We start from the raw sequence: 17,857 nt of genomic DNA, 5'->3' as shown, positions 1-17,857 counted from the left end.
ATAGCAAAGTCTACTTACATAATCAATATTACACAAAGCGAGGATAAGAGGTAGAATTACTACAAAGTTTATAATGTCTTGCGATGGCGTAATCAAAATTATTATTTCTGATAGCCGCTTTGTGCTCAGCAATCCTCAACTTCAGATTACGCTTTGTTTGGCCCACATACATCAAGCCACATGGGCAAATAAGCACATAAATTACATGAGTGGAAAGACAATTGATAAATTCTTTTACATTATATTTCTTTCCGGAATGGGGATGATTAAATGTTTTTGTATCAAATGTGTTGGCACAATGTGCACATTTTCCACATCTATAATTCCCATAAACTTGCTGAGAAAGCCAGTTGGTTTGTTTTGGTTCACTATACATGGAACTGACAACAACGTCTCTCACATTTCTGCCTCTCTTGAAACAAAATAGAAGTCTGGAGGCAGATAGATGGTTTAGGCTCGGGTCACATTCTAGTACTTTCCAGTGTCTATTAATAATTTGTTTGACTTGCCTCGAAGCTGTAGAATATTCTGACAGCCTTAACTCGAGGCTTCAAAACAGGAGTCCACAAACCAGTAGGTTATGTCTCAGTAGCTACATCCATTATGTTTACAGTCTAGTGTTCCTAAAACATGCTGAGTGAACTTATACATCACTGCATCAACATGGAGTTTTTCAGCTGTGTTACATAACTCTTTAAATTTGTGGTGAAATTTTCTGCTGAAGTCTAATTGCTCTGACCTCAGCTTTGGAGAGGAAAATCCCCCTCAGGAGTTTGATTACATAAAATGATTTTTCCTAGTACTGAGACCATTTTCTCTGAAAACGTTTACATCCTAATTAAGCCTTTAATTGAATCTCAGTGTAATGCTCTAAAGTTTTATTTGAATTTATAAGACTGAGGCTGCAGATTTTAAAAGGGAAAATGTCAATGTCCAATCAGATATTATGGTGCGCCTATAGCTATTACTTTGTTGGCCAAAACAGAGTCTGTACACATGAGACCCTAAAAAAGAGGGTGGATCATGGGGAATACCAGAAGTTGGTCCAGGAGCTTCACCTCAACAATGCCATCAACATGCCAAGTATTGCACTTAAATACTTCCACACCTGCTGTTTTCCACTGAAGATCATGTGGTTTTTAAAGTCTTATTGCTCTGAGTATCTATCAACTGCTACTAATAGTTTCTCCTCTCTTGTTGGCCAACTGTAAACTTTTTGTCGTGACCACCACAGAGGCCCATCTCTCAAATCATCCGATTGGACAGTGGGAAAAAAAAGTGGAGATGACGTGGGGCGCTTTTCCGCTCTGAGTTGAAGTTTTTTCAACTCGAGGAGTTAAGTTCGCAATGGCAAAAACACCAGGGGCCGTATTCACAAACACTCTGAGAATACCCTCTGAGAGCTCCTAACTTAGTGTAAAAATTTTTAGTAAGCTACTGGCTTAGGAGTGATTTAGAAAAGCTCTCAGAGCAACTCTGAGCAAGGAAGGGACAGAAACCTTAACCTTAGTGAGGGGGTGTGGTTGACCCTGTTGCTAGGTGTGATGCTTGCTTTTAACAGATGTGATTGGTTGTCAGAGACACGCCCTTTTGTGAGCCTGCAAGATGTGGACACCCAGTGGAAATGAAATGAACTGCTGACCGTGAAAGTGTTGTCAGTGTTAGTGTGATCACTGCTGATGGACGGTTGAGACAGACCCAAGTCATCACTGCTGCACTGTTGCATTTTTCCAGTTTTTCATGTATCTTAGTGATGTGATCATTTTATTTCTGCCATTATAATGATTTTGTATTAGATGGGAAAGGCGTGCATATCCCTAATTAGATCGACACAAATATTATCCCTGCACAATCCAATCTATGGCATTTAATTTACTCCCTGTCATTCAGTGTTTGGAAAATAATTCTCCGACCCCTCTGTGTTTCCACCATTTTTATTCCTCTGATTAAGAAACCCGTAAGCCTCTTAAAAATCCTCCTCCCTGCTCCTAACAGCTTTTCACCTTGGGAGCTCTTTTGAGGGCTAAGATGGTTTGTGAATAACTTTTATCTTTACAAGGACCTAGTCTTAACTTTGAGGGGAAATTCTAAGAATTTTCTTGGAATTTCATCACTAGGAGCAACTCTTAGTACTAGAAAGCTTTGTGAATACGACCCCAGGTGCCTAGAGCACAGAAACACGAGGCACATAGCAAAGCAAACAGCTTAATTCTCATTTAAAACAATTATTAAGAGCCGCCTATAGCTGGTAAAACGCTTTCTGTGTGATCAGGGCCTAAAGCTTCCATGCGCAGCAGGCCTAACACACACAGAGCTTTGAGAGATGTTTAATTTTTAACATGAGGGACAGATCCAACAAGAAAAAACTACATGGCATTGTGTTCAAAAATTCTGTTTAGAAATAAACAAAATAAATACCTCATTGTACCAGAGGCAGTGTGATCTAGCAGAGCAACCTGGTGGGTGTATTTACATTTTACATTATAATAAATCAGTAATGTCAATGCATCCTGTGGTTAAAACGATCCACTTAATTAACTCAGTACCAGTTAGCCTTTATGCTTCCAAACCTGCATGCACAGCTACAAAGATGGAGTCTGTGTAGTATGCAAAAAAACCCTGCTCCGCCTGCCTACATGATGCACCACGTCTGTATTCCATGTACTTTGGCCATTATGTCTAACTTGCGTCACGATTCAGTTATTCAGTGCTGTGTAAAATATTTTATTGTCTGTGTCCTCAGTTCAGATTTCAGTGGGCCTATTCGCTCAAAAGATGCTCTGTGCTTTGGCGCTTCACATTGCCGCTTTGGAACATACAGTATGACAAGACATGATGACTTAATTAAAAGTTCTCTTCACTGTTAACCTTTTCTTTTCCTTCTAAGGGCAATTTGAGCGAAGACACTGCCAGTCAGTGTTAGCTCTCAGCGGCTCAGGCTCTGGAAGGTCCCTGCCACTGGCAGGCTGCCGGCCATATCCTCTTGCACAGCTGATGCAGCCGCAGCCTCAGCTTCTCTCTGCTGCATTTCTTCAAACGTATACTCTGACTAGAACAAATATGGATGAATACATGCCAAAACATGGTAAAATGCCATATGGGCTGTTGGTAGCTAGTTTGCAAAGAGAACGAAGAATAACCTCTAGGTCTTTCTGCATCTAACTACGTCAGTGTCACATCAAATGACGCTGCTGGAAGCAGGGAGAACAACTGATTTTGCAGGTCTCTCAGTCAATATAGCACACACTGAGGAATTTATTGCTTCAGTTAACTACAGTTACCATCAACACTGAGTGGGCATCCACATTAAAGGTGGCAAATTTCCCTTTAACACATAGATATTGACAACAAGTACCATCTTTTCTCTCTGTTTGCTACTTAACCCTTAACCTTTAACCTAATTCAAACTCACGTTGTTGTGCACATTTTTGCATTTAAATCAGTAAAGAAAAGGACCAATTTAAAAGAGGCACACTTTAAATGTTTTACATCCTGCCCCCTCTCGTTTCTACGTGTCAGTGTCTTCCATCACTTCACTGTCAATTTATCTGGGTGTGGCTCTGTTTTATCCTGTTAAGGGGTGTTAACTGGCATTATATAGCTGACAGCAGGCAATCTCATATATCCTGTGTGATCACTCAACCACAAAGATACAAGCGTTTACATGCGAGATTACAAACACACACACACACCCCTGTTGACAGGCAGATGCAGTATAATCCATGTAGATCAAGAGAGAGACCCTCTGGGCTGTGCCTCAGGCCTCTGTACACAGCTCACAGGACTGGAGGCATGCCCTCTAGATAAACACACACACACACACACACACATGTGTGCGCACTCCCCCCGTCTGTCAAACGCATATACATACTTGTGAAAAGGCACAGACATGCAGAACAGCTACAAATGCACCATGCATACACACACGTGTAAGCAACAGCATGCACAGACGCTCGCTCAAGTCATATATGCAAACACATGCAAGCACACGTTACCACACACACACACACACACACACACACACACACACACACACACACACCCATGCATACACTGGCTATGCCGAATACACATGCACAGATACACAATGTCCTGAATGTGTGTGAGAGAGAAGTGCCAAGTGTATCTTATGATCACAGAGAGTTTATAGAGGGTGAGCGTGTGCTGCAGTCTGAACTGAAGCCGACCCGACATCTCCTGCCAAAAAGCAAGAAAGACAGTGAGAACAGACAGATATTCTGTCTGTGTGTTTGTCTGTGTGTTGGTGTCACACACGTACAAACACACCGCATTCCTCAGAAAGTGGTATGAGACCCAAAGGCTGTCTTGTATACTGTAAATGTGCAGTACATGATGTGGGGCTTTGCAACACCTGAACACAGCGACCCTTCTTCCCAAATGTCGACAACTGCACAGTATCTCTAGCTGCAGCAGATGCACGTCTACATAGTAATTTTCCTTGAATGAGAGGGTCAATTTGTACCTTTAAATTACACAAGGAGTTGCAAACAGACAAGAAGAGGCTATCAAACACAGCACTAGAGTTTCATTGACACTAAATATAGCAAGGTAGGAACACTTCTGAGCCGGCTTTCCTCCCATTTCCTGCTTTTCAAAGAATGTGTGTGCAGGTGCCTGTAAGCAGCTGTTTGTGTGTGCATCTCCGTGCACGTGTGGCCCTGGATGGCTGCTCTTCTACAGTAGTGAGCTGTTGTTTGTCACTGAGACATTACATTATGTTCGTCTGTCATTGGGTGCTCAGGAGGAGGGATCGTTGCTCGACGCAAGGGAAAGAGCAGATGCAGAGAAGCACTCGCAAAGCATCTGAGAAACACAAACAAATTTAAAATCCATAGTTAAACTTTTGACCTGAGAATGAATAAAGGAAATAATAATTAATAAAACCTTAGACACAGAGGTCCATGGCCTTTGAAATTCAACTTATTCATAGTTGTGCACAAGGCATAGGCAGCAGATAATTAAGGCTAGGATACCCTATGTTTCCCATAGTGATATAGAGAGGTATATTTCGATATGCAAAAAATGTAGCAGATATAAATCAACTTTAATTAGTGAGCTTTGAATATATTTGTGTATTAGCCTACGTTAGCTCACAGTGTTTTCAATTCAAATTGGCGTAGTGCTTGTTTGAACAGTTTGTAATGTTGCTACTTGACATGTTTCCCCCAAAAACTAACCTTTATTCTGGACTTCTGCTCGAGTGGCAGAATGAACAGCAGGCAGGTAAGACTGTGAGTGGTAAGAAAGACAGTGTGCCAACTCAGCCTACCCTGCCTGAATATTGAGTTTTTGGGAAATGCAGATGGTTGTTTTCATCTTTTCGGCAGTTTGTTAATATCAGCGCTTGTGTCAACAGGTGTATTAAAAAAGCCTTCAACTCTGAGACTCAAGGACACGAGGACATGAAGCAGCCTACCCATGATAAGCCCTCCCTTGTTATAGTGGCTGCTGCAGGCTCCACGCAAGTGAAAGAAATCCTGACCATATGTGGGATCATCAGTGAAAAAATTATTCTGATTGCTAAAAAAGGAAAGATTGACTAAGAACTCACAAAGTTTTTACATCAGGTGACACTTGATCCCTGATTACAACCTGTGTAACTTCTCTCTACCTTACTTTTTTACCCACAAAAACAAGGAATCACAACCACACACGTCAGTGACGGGAACAAACAGGACACTGTATCCAACCACAACATGACTCAACACTACACTGATCAGTACTGGTAGCTTTGGTCTATAAATAAGGCCTCTCTTATCTTGCTCACACGTCATTCTACGGTAACACACTGACCAGGCGGCTAACTGTAAATGAGACCCTTGAACTGGTTTTAGATCATGGCCCTGATCGTTCCAGCAGGGGTTTCTGTGGAAGTGAGGGAGCGGTGAGTAATTTTAATTTACAGCTAAAGCAGCTAGCAGATTTTTAACCAGTCAGAGCCTGACTAGCTGTGTCCCACAGCTAAGCTAGCTGTCTCCTTGGCCTCTAGCTTCTCATCTAGCCCTTGGTAAGAAAATGAGTGAGTGTAGGACCAATCCAAGATAGACACAATAGATGATAAACATAGAGAACATTGAAGGTTAAGCATGTCAAGGGACACTTATGCTGGGCTGCACCATATCTTAGACACTATATGTTGCCTCAGCAACAAGTTTGATGATCCAGGATGTTTGAGAGCGAGCTATGAAGCACTCCAGCTGTCAAGTAGGTTACTGAACACGCCGCAGACCATATACAGTCTATTGTACAAACAGACAGAAACTGCAGATCCTTACCATTGTTCAGAAGTAGAGATGAAATCCCAAGAAGTCTTTGTACTGCACAAATCCCTCACATCAACCATCAAACAAAGAGGAGCCCCGTGTGGATGGTATCTGGGGCCTTTGAGGTATTCTGGGACTTAAAAGTCAAACAGTCCTCAGCTCAACACGTTGAGCCTCCTATACCCTCTGTGTAGATTAACTTGACAGATCCATATGTTACTGAGGGGAGCAGGCGACCTCATCTGGCATCACAAGCTCACTGGGGAGAATTTTATACAAAACTCTGCGACAGTATTTTTATTTCACTGTGTATATTATATTCCTTTCAAAATGTTGGAGGTCCTTCAGGTACCAAAAGATTATTTCTTTTCTTGTAAAAATGACATAATAATCTGACTTTTACGTGCCCGGACAAATCTTTGAGAGCCATTTATGTGTTTTGATACATGTTCAGGGAAGCTGCTCCATTTAGCTGCTAGCTTAATCAGTTGCTACACTGACCACAAAAACATAAGAATAAAGATGTTGGGGCGCCCACCAGCTCACCTAGTAGAGCGGTTACCCTATGTACAAAGGCTATTGTCCTTGCCACAGCGGCTGCAGGTTCAATTCCAACTCTGGCCCTTTGCTGTATGTCATTTCCACTCATGCCCCATTTCACACTCAACTTTTTTATCTAATAAAGGCAAAATTGCCACACACAAAAAAAGAATAAAGATGTAAATTTGCTGCCAATATGTCCCAGTGGCTGACTGACCCCCAAAGGAATAATATATTTAAAAAAAAAAAAAGACATCTGTAAAACTTTGACAGGACACCTGAACGTGTAAACAAGATCAATCATTACTGTTTCTCTCTGATCTATCAAGGTTTTATGTTTGCGCAACTTCCCTAAAGTCCAGCAAAGCATAAATGACCTCATCCCAATGTCAATCAATTCCATGAGCTGAATGATTATTTATCACGTGTGCCCTATGTGAACAGAACACTGTTTACGGAACAGTATAAACATGGTGTCACTGCATAAGATTGTGGATCATGATGGCTTAGTCACACGCTAGGTGCCACTTAATTGTTGAAGAGGAAAAACTGATATTTACGTGGGCGTGTGAGTTGTACTTTCCTGTTGTTGAAACAGAACCTGGCTATTTCCTGAGCGTGTTCGATGCTTCTAACAGGTTTGTTGCAAACCGACAGAACACTTGTGGTGCTGCCAACGCTGCAACATATGGCATCACCCCAGCTGACTGTGCAGCCTTGGCAACAAGCTGCATGCCTGTGTCCGTGTATGTATATGCATATTCATATGTGTGCGCAACCATATTTGTAGCTTGTGACTACGAACGTGTGAGTGTGACACATGCAGCCACTGTGTGTGTGTGTATGTGTGTGTGTGTGTGTGTGTGTGTGTTTGTGGTACAGGTCCAGCGCAGCACAGGAAGTTAAATATTCTTGATTGTCCTGCTGTCGATCTGCATCCTATTTGGCAAGCACTCTTGGCTGGTGTGTCGTCCACTATCCAGCAGAGATCTGACCTGCAACCAAAGGATCACTGTGATGTGTCCCTACTCTTCATACTTTGCCACTTGGGCTGAAACCCAGGGAGATATCAAAATGATGCCATAAGAGGTCAGCAGTAACAAGAGATCAGTGGTTAGGTTTAGGCATCAAAACTACTTTGTTAGGGTCAGGAAGAGACCATGGGTGTGCCTGAAAAACAACCAGTGGCACAAACACAGCAGAAAGAAGGAGTCGGCTGTTAGGTTTAGGCAACAAAGCCACCTAGTTGAGGTGAGGAGAAGATGGAAGTTGACCCAAGTCACATGAAACAACTCACATAAGGGGGCGGCGGTCAGGTTTGGGCACCAAAACTACTGGGATATGGTCAGGAAGAGACCATGGATGTGCCTGAAAAAACAACCAGTGCCACAAACACAGCAGAAAGAAGGAGTCGGCTACTAGGTTTAGGCAACAAAGCCACCTGGTTGAAGTGAGGAAAAGATGGCTGTTGACCCAGGTAACATGAGACAACTCACATAAGGGGGCGGCGGTCAGGTTTGGGCAACAAAACTATTGGGTTATGGTCAGGAGAAGACCAAAGATGTGCCTGCAAAAACAAGCAGCGGCACAAAAACGGCATTAAGAAAGGTCAGCGGTTAGGTTTAGGCAACAAAACTACTAGGTCATGTTTAGAAAAGGTTTGTGGTGGTTGCCAAAAACACCTGGCTTTGAGTGCCAGATAAGCGTCTGGAAAGGCAGCGGCATGTCACCAAAAAAACACCCTGTTCTGAGTGCCACAAATGCCCCGACCGATTTTGTTTTCTTGGTCTCAAACGGCACTCTCCAAAGTCGAATGTTTGTTGGACCTATCCACTTCCCTTAATGCCCACTCTGAGAGGACTTTTACACTCTTTTTTCTATGCCCGTTGCTCTGAGCGTCTAATAGTGATGAGGATGGGTTTACATTGGAGGTGGCGTAAAGTCCAGTTTGTCCACACAGACACTGATGTTAACTATACTGCAAATACTTGCAGTTATTTCAGATTCAGATTCAGATTCAGATTCAGAATTAATAAAGTATTCTGAATCTGAATCTGAATCTGAATCTGAAATAACTGCAAGTATTTGTGAGTTTGATTTCATGGTCTTCTCAGTAAAAGATTCATTAACTTTCTCCCAGTACAAACTAAGTGATACAAATGAACCAAATTTTATGGTTATCCCAAACACCAGCTCTGAAGTGAGGCTCACTTTGACAAGAAAATAAGGTCTACCTAATCCTACATTTTTTGTTAATATTTTCAACAGTTTTCTTATAGTGAATGAATATATATCAAACTTACTAAACAATCTCTTCATGTTCATGTTAATAAAAAAAGGGGCCACTGGTGCTTACAACTCAGAAGTTTTCTGTCTGCAAGTCTAAGAAATCCAATCACTGCACATTAACAGCATCGGATTACATTACATCAATCCTGATTAGATCTAATCAGATTAGGATTAGATCGTCATTTAGACACCTTCTTAGCCTAGCAGACAAAGAGAAGCGAGACCCAGCCACTTTAATTCATGCCGGCTGTCTGAGGCTGTCGTTACTCCTGTCGTATTTAACGTGACTTTTATTACCCAATCATGCCAGGGCACATTAGGAGACGACTCTGATACAAAAATCGAATTTGCTGCTGCCGAACAATCCAAACAAGACAGGGGGGTGTCTCACTCTCACGTTGTGATCACATTTCTGTGTTCCCTGGAGGCAATCCAGCTGTGACACACAGGATGGCAATGTGAACATGCACAAAGAGAGAAACATGGGAGATGGATTATAGCCATGGATGTATCATAGCCACTCTCAAGCCTCCTGTGAATCAGAGCTTAGAAAAAGTACATTGGAATTGAAAGGTTAAGACCTCCATCTTCAGAGGTATGTACCAAGCTACCAGTTGGTAGAATATCTATTTAATCCTCCCCTTGTCAAACAGGAGACTCTGCTGGTTTATTTCATTATGTTGCTAATTGCACTTTAAGCTCTGCCAAAGCCTGCTGGATTTTTCCACAACCAGAGTGCATTTCTCGTTACATAGGACACTTGTGGAGGTGGAGTAGAAACCACTTAGTAGAAATGTTGCGATATATTTCTCAAGGAAGGATGAGGATTGCATTTTGACCTCTCATTTTTCATATAATTAAAAATATACTTAGACATGCTGGTATGAATTTGTTATGAATGCCCTATGAAAGCATTGAGTGCTATCTCCAGTCCTTCAAATCAGATTTCCTGCCTTTTCATGCGATGCACTGGCAATGGCAGAACAACATTTATTAAATGTTTAAGGCCGCTCAAAAGCCATCAAGATATGTGACATAACTATTGATATTCTATTTATTCCAATATGAAAATATACGGCTCTTCTCTTTGTGTCCCCGCTGATGGTGCCAGGAGCTCTGCTGATACAATCAGGGTAATGCTGTAAAAGTTGAGCAACCACACAAAAAATTACTAAAGAACATGTCGGTTTAATGGCCAGACTATGATTACATTTGTGTCCTTGTAAGAAGTGATTTAATCGTCACAGCATGTTATGGCAGAGTGGGCTGTTGGATCCATATTTCACAGTGCAGCTGCTGACGTTCATCATGCAGAAACATTTTATCTGACAAACTGAAAGAACAGCGACAGACTGAAGCAGTAAAACGTGAAGTCATAATCCTTTTCTTAGAAACGGTCAGAATCTTTTCCACATAAATGTCCATTTTCTAACAGTTGTTTACTGACCATTGTTTCAAACCGAAGTGTTGACATGTTGTTATGGAAACTGTTCTTTAAACAAAATGGCAATGGTAGTGTAGTGTCTGATGTTTGCAGGCATAATAGCATGGAGCAATGGTTTCCAACTGGTGGGTCACAGTCTGAAAGTGGGTCATGGGTCCATTCTGAATGGACTGCAAGACTCGCAAACCTATCAAGTTTGTAAAAAAAAACCCAACACACTTTATTTTAAAGTACAGTGAATTTCCAGCACAGAGCTTTTATGTTGAAGTGCTGTTTCCTGCTGTAGAGTGAGTGTACAACAGACAGCTACTTAACATAGACAGCAAACTAGCTTGGTGACATGGTCAAATTCAAGTTTGACACTAAATATATTAAACTGTGGGCCCTCAAACTACGAGTAAGGAGAAATCTGGACCTCGTGGCTGAACCAGTTGGGACTCACTTGTATGGGGCACAGAAGCTGCCAAAATCAAAAGTAGATGCACAAGTAAAAAGAAAATGTGTGAGACAATAAGAAAGAAAGAGAGAAGTTTGGTGAAATAAATGGTGGGCAAACAGAGGGAATAAATATATAATAACAACTATAATGTTTTTTTGCAAAAAATAATTAATTTAAAATATATTAAAAAATAAATAAATAAATAAAAGGGATAACTAAAAAGAAATTAATAAGTTCAATAGATAAAAAAGCAAATTTAAACAGAAATATCAATTTATGTCAGATTTGATCAATTAGTCGATGCCTACTTTTATTTTTGGTAAATTTAATGACATTTATATATGTATTGACTAATTTATTTATTTTTTAAAGATTATCTTTGGGGCTTTTTGCCTTTAACGGACAGGACAGTGTGAAATGAGGAGAGAGAGAGTGGGGGGACGACATGCAGCAAAGGGTAAAGCTGGAGTCGAACTTGCAACCACTGCAGTAAGGCATCACCTCTATACACCTCTATCCCTAATTTATTTATTTGTTTATTTATAATTTTGGTACCGTCTGTCCACAGCAATGATTTTTAAAAATAAAAAAGTAAAGCTGGTAAAAAAAAATAAAATAATGGAGGGTGCCATTAATATTGTGTCTAGTTTGCTTTTATTTGTTGCAGTGAATACAGCACTACTCAACAAACCAGCCATAAATATTCTTCACACAGTGTTTTCAACTACAAATTTTTGACTTTGACCTAGAAATGCCACCTAATAAGTCATTTTCTTAACTTTCAGACTCAGCCACAGCCTAATGGTGACTTATGTGTTCCTAGTAGGAATGAAAACCGATGCAATAGCAGATGTGAATTGGCAAGGCAAGGCAATTTTATTTATAGATAACATTTCATTAAAAAAGGAAGGAAGGAGCATAAAAAGAACATGGAGCAAATGTCATGTAATGGCATACAATAAAAATAACATATGAATACATACCCATAATACCAAAACACACACGCACACAATTGTTCATAGGCCCAAGAAAAACACTTTACACATACACACAAGGTTTGCATGCACAGGCACACACACACATACACATACACTCTGACATTAATCATAGGCCTGAGAAAACAGGAAGGTTCGTAGCTCAGCTTTAAATGTAGATACAGTATACTTACAGAGCACAGCTCATTAGGTACACCATTCCAGAGGACAGGTCTTAAGCATCTTTACCAGCTCCAGATCTTGTTCTGGGTACAACTGAAAAGCGACAGTATGAAGACCTGAGAGGTCTGACTGTGGCTTTTTGATTGTACCCAGAATATTAAACAGGGCAATAGTCCTCACCTGGATAAAGTGTAAAATAAGACCACAGAGTCTACGGCAACACCAGTGGCACAGTGAGGCTGTATTGAGCTAAAAGCTAACATTAGCACTCTGACATGTTCCCAATTATACTGCTAACATAATATGTTAAGTAAAATGTTTACCATGTTCACCATCTTAGTTCGGTGTGTTGGTATGCTAACATTTGCTGTAATTAAGAAGATATGCTTCATTAATCCCCGAAGGGAAATTCAGTTTTTTTCCCTGTTTGTTGTCGTATACATACTGTACACATGCACAAACTTGACCTGTACGTGCATAAAGTGGAGAGATGTCAGAGTGAGGGGGCTGCCTTGGACATGCACCCTGAGCAGGTACAAGCTGCCTTGACTGGGGGCACGTCAGAGCCCCAGGGGGCGAGCTGGCACCTCTCAAGCTGCCCCTGACTGCCCCAACTTAGCATGAAACACGAAGTTCAACTAAAGCTGATGTAAATGTCATTAGATTTGCAGGTTCATTTGTAAACGAAAGTATTGGACAAATTGAAATTTTTACCTGATGATGGAGCTTGAGGAAAAGGTGTCACGGTGTCACCAAAGTCAGGCTATTACAACTCATCCTGAGGGGAATGGGAATGATTATCAATGCAACACTTGTTGAGACATTTCACTAAAACCACGCTTGTGAACCTCATGATGGCACTGGAGGAAAAAAATCAAGGGTTCACCAAAGTCAGCAGATTTCATTCTCTGGGGGGCATCAATGTCTGTACGATATTCTGTACCAATCTATCGTAAATTTGTTGAGGTATTACAGTCTGGACTAAAGTGGTGGACTGGCGGACAGACATCGCCATGTAGACTACACAAGCCTGACTAAAAACAATATAGTTGTGACTAGCGTTACTATAAATGGGTTCAAAAAGAGTCCAAACTTTTATATCTGTCAGCCACATTCCTAGATAAAATAAATAAAAAGAGTCCTAGTCACATAATTGAATTAACATATTATTACTCTTTTGAACACTTTGGGTCTTTCACTGAGCCTTTTGCATTTATTTAGGGACAGTTTTGCTCACTGGGCCATATCAAGAGGAGATTTGCAGGTTGGAATTTCACTGTTGAGTTCACTCCTTGAAATACTTCACTGTCCTAAATCACCAGGCAGAGCAGTGAAGTTATGTAACCAGATTTGTCTTGGACATCAATGATACGCCGGTTGTGAAGATGCACCGACAGTGGAGAAATATATCGAGCGTAAAGGTTTACAACAAGAGAGATTATAGCTGTTTATAGAGCAAATGGAGCATACAGTAGGTGGTGTGCGACGCAGTCAGCGGACAGACTAATCTCCATATGACGGAGCTTTACCATAACAAGTCAGGGCTGTGTGTGGGCTTTGCTATGTGTCTGACGCACATACTCACACGCACACACACACACACAAAACAGAGGAGACAGACTCTGGAATGATAAGATATACGAAGCCACCAGTGCCGCAGCAGTAATGACCAAAATTAGAAAGACGGGGTCAGCTCTTCCATCTAACTCTCTCCCTCTCGTAAAACTGAGTCAAACACATTTCAGCTGTAGCAATTATGGTAATTTTATGGTTTAATTATGGTTGTGTTGATGTATTAGCACTGAGGTTCTCCAAAGTGTGTGTCTGTTATGGTCTCATGACTGAGGGCTACTGTCCTTGTTGATGTTAATACAGATAACATATAGAGTAAGAGTCTAATAAAGCGTCCATTATGTTACATTACACCCCCCTTAGAAAGGACATAGTACACCTCTGAGTTCTTCTTTTGTGGTGCCGCAGCCTGACTTCAAAGCAGATTAAAGTTTAGATTCCTGTCAACACTTCACACAAAGAAACTCTGATTTACAAAGTTAAAATGTCGTAAGATTCTTATAAATCTCCTGTAAGTTAATAAGGTCTCAGCAGTTTAAATGCTTTGCAGAATCATCTTTGGTTTTAGAAAATCATCTGTGTTGGATTAGCCCATCTGGATTTTAAAATACCTAGATTATTCCTTACAGATTTGTCCCTGTTTGGCCTAAATTTAAAAGGGGTTTCCATGAGCAGCTCATCATCTCAGTGAATAGTCGGCCCTTAGATTTTCAAAGGGATTCCAGTCTGGGCTTGGACTCAAGGACTTTAACATTCTTGTTCAAGAGCCAGTCCAGTGTTGAGCTGGTTGGATGGTAGGGTGGTTGTCGTGTTAGAACATAAATTTTGTTCACATTCATAAGCAGGTTCTACTCAAGAAGTGTCCTGCGTTTGGACTCAGTCAGTGAGTGCTTACATGGACATAGACAACCAGTTTATGAGGCTTTTCCCAGTTAAGATCATATTCCAGTTATGATATTTACATGAGCAAAGAGATACTGGGTGATTCATATTTCCTGTATATGTGAAAAATACTAGTAACTCGGTTACTGAGTACTGCAGTCTGTTTGCGCATGCACTGTGATGTTTACAAAAACAAACTTGACAATAGAAGAAGAAAGCTACAGGAAATTTTAAACACTACACTGCACATTTACTGAGGGCAGCATGGTGGTGCAGTGGTTAGCATTGTCACCTCACTACAAGAGGGTTCCTGGTTCGAATCCAGGGTGGGAAGTGTCAGCGTGGGTCTTCTCCGGGTCTCCGGCTTCCTCCCACAGTCCAAAGACATGCAGGTTAACTGGTGACTCTATATTGCCCATAAGTGTGAATGGTTGTCTGTCTCTATGTGTCAGCCCTGTGATAGTCTGGTGACCTTTCCAGAGTGTACCCTACCTCTCGCCCAACAGAATAAACGCTTGCTCTGAGCCCATCTACGTCCCTCTCTTTATCTCTCTGTCTCAACCGCACACCACACCACAGTGATTGACCTAACATCACTCCTGAAAGCAGCTACGCTACTCTTATAACACTGTCCTCCACACAGGGGCCAGACCAGGCCCCAAGGATGTGGCTTTCAAGCCAATTTTTGTAGCGTCCAAACAGTGATGTTACATCCGTCACATGATGCCCTGTGGCAGACTTTTTCCTTCACACTTACATGGTGAAAGAGGTAGTAGTCACATTATTTTGAGCATCACAAACACAAATAACTCGTTTCACTATCCAGGCTGTTCTTACAAACCTTTTGTATGTTTTCCTAGGAAAAGCAATTCATCCAAATTTGTACATAGGCTATCCCATGTTCTTTGAATGACTGCGATCCTGTGACCAATGCACTGATGGGAGTAAATAAGGAAGCAGCCTCGGGCAGTAGGTTGGGGTGGTGGATGGGTCACAACTCTCTGAACAGTCCCCTGGGTCTTTCCCCTGGAGTCACGTGTTTGGAACCGCGTAAACTTCGAGCGAACTTAGAATCATTTTAAAGTATGTCCTCACCATGTGTCTTTTCCTAAACCCAACCTCATGAACCTTACTTACCTAAACCCAACCTCTGTAACTTTATGTTAATAACTGTAACTCTACATAAAGGATGTAAACTCATTTGTGGGGCACTGATTTGTAGGATATCATACATGCAATTTTCTTTGGATATCATACAAACCGTTCTACGAGACTATGTTTCACTATCAGAATTGGAACTACTCAGTCCAGTAACATTTGGAAAGTCTAGAAGAGCTGCACGATTTAATAATTTTATCCCCATTTAAGTTAGCAGAGCGCTAAACCGGAAGCAGCCAGCTAAGTTGGTGGGAGTCTCCAGTGAGCCTTCTCTGTGGGCCGCACAGTGCAGAAACAATGCTGACCATGCAGGTGATTTTATACGCAGCAGTTTAACATTTTTGGCTTCATGTGCCACCTTTCAAGCTTTCATAGAAATGAATGGGGCCCCGCCTCCAGTGCTGTATCCACTTCTCTTTATACATCCATGGGTCAGATTGTCACTGTCACTGTGTGTGGACAGGGGGCAGTGGCGAACAATTTTCAGCCTCTTTTATTTCTGAAAGACAAAACTGTGTTTCTTCATTGCTCCAAAAGTAAAATGCTGTTGCAACCTACAATTTTTTTGTATTTCTGTAACGTCGCTTTGCTGAAGCTGCACCTGTGCAGGTAGTCGGCAACTCTCAATAACTGGAATAAGCATGCAACAGTATCCTGGTGTCTTTCAAAGTACTCCAGTTAGCATATTTTTTTTCAGTTTAGTCATGAACAGAATAAGGGCTTATCCAGGTTTCTGAAAACGGGATATGGTGTTTACAAGCTCAAACACATAAACGGGATACTCCAAAGGCCCAATCATAATTGGGTTATTCATTTCTATGTAAACGCACTCCCCTGTAGGCTCAGAATTCCCTTTCTCTCCGCAGCTGAAAAGCCCACCGCCATGAAATGATGCTGCTCCCACACTTTACAGAAATGCCTTTGTGTTAGAGTTGATGTGTTTAGCCACACATACTGTGGCTCTTTGTTTTGTTTCAATATTTAACACACCACAGACTTTCACTTTTATGAGGAGACTAATAACCTACAGGTTATTAGTCTCCTCTCTGGCCAGGGTCATTCTTGCCAAAACCAGCTTTAAATCTTGGTAGCTCCACATTTTTTGCTGCCATCTGTGCTCTTGTAAAGTCCCAGCAATCATACTGGTATGTTCCCACAACACAGCCAATGTTGCCAGAAAATAAAACAGAGGACTTGATGAATATGTGCACAGATGCTAGGAATTAATCAGGAATGGGGCCGAAGCACATAAGGTGAGTTGGGGTCACTTGCCACTGTTTTCCTCATTCCTCCACATTCTTCATCAACATTTTCGCCCACATCGATTGCCATTTGGGATAAAGCTTAAATGGCAGGTTAAGCTCAGCGCTGGTGCTATCCTGTTCACTTCACACTTTCACCAGTATTCCACAGAGGAATTTTTGTTTGATCAGGGACAAACTATGGACAGTTTTCTTGCTGCTTCTTCTAAATGAGTGGTTCCCAACCAGTCCAGCCGTTGGGTTAGTCTCGCCACCAATCAGAGATCTCCGCCTTCTGATAGTCTGGGGACACTCCTTTCTAAAGTGTGTTTAACACACCGGCGAAAACGGCCAGCAACAAAGCAACGCCTCTTGCATTTTTGAAAAGGACACGCCCTCCCGGAAATGTGCGCTCCCCCTTTTCTCGTCCGCAAGGAAACAAACACAGAGAGAGCTTGAAAATGGATGCTGAGAGATTTAACTCCGTTTTATCAAACGTGTGCTCAGTCCACAAGATTGTGGAAATGAAGGACTTACAGCGACTTGAGACATTTTGTATGGCTGCGCGTGTTTCTAGTCGGACTATATTTACAAGCACAAGAGTTCAGCGAGCCACCGAAGGACCGCCCTGTGGATTTACTATTGGTTCTGCAACGTAGGGAGTTTCTTTTAACTCTGAAATTGCATCCGCCCATCTATCAGGGAGAAAGTCATCAGTCTTTAGTTAAGCAAAGCGTCTAAAGACTGACTTGTGAGTCTACCGTTGGGTCAGAATTTCTCCTTCGTCTGTAGTTCATGGTCCACACAGTTAAAGGTGCTGTATGTAAGAAAGTTCATGGTCCACACAGTTA

Source organism: Epinephelus moara, chromosome 3, assembly GCF_006386435.1.
Source record: "Epinephelus moara isolate mb chromosome 3, YSFRI_EMoa_1.0, whole genome shotgun sequence".
Classification (NCBI taxonomy): domain Eukaryota; kingdom Metazoa; phylum Chordata; class Actinopteri; order Perciformes; family Serranidae; genus Epinephelus; species Epinephelus moara.
The sequence above is the reverse complement of the archived record's forward strand: the minus strand, read 5'-3'. Positions refer to the sequence as shown.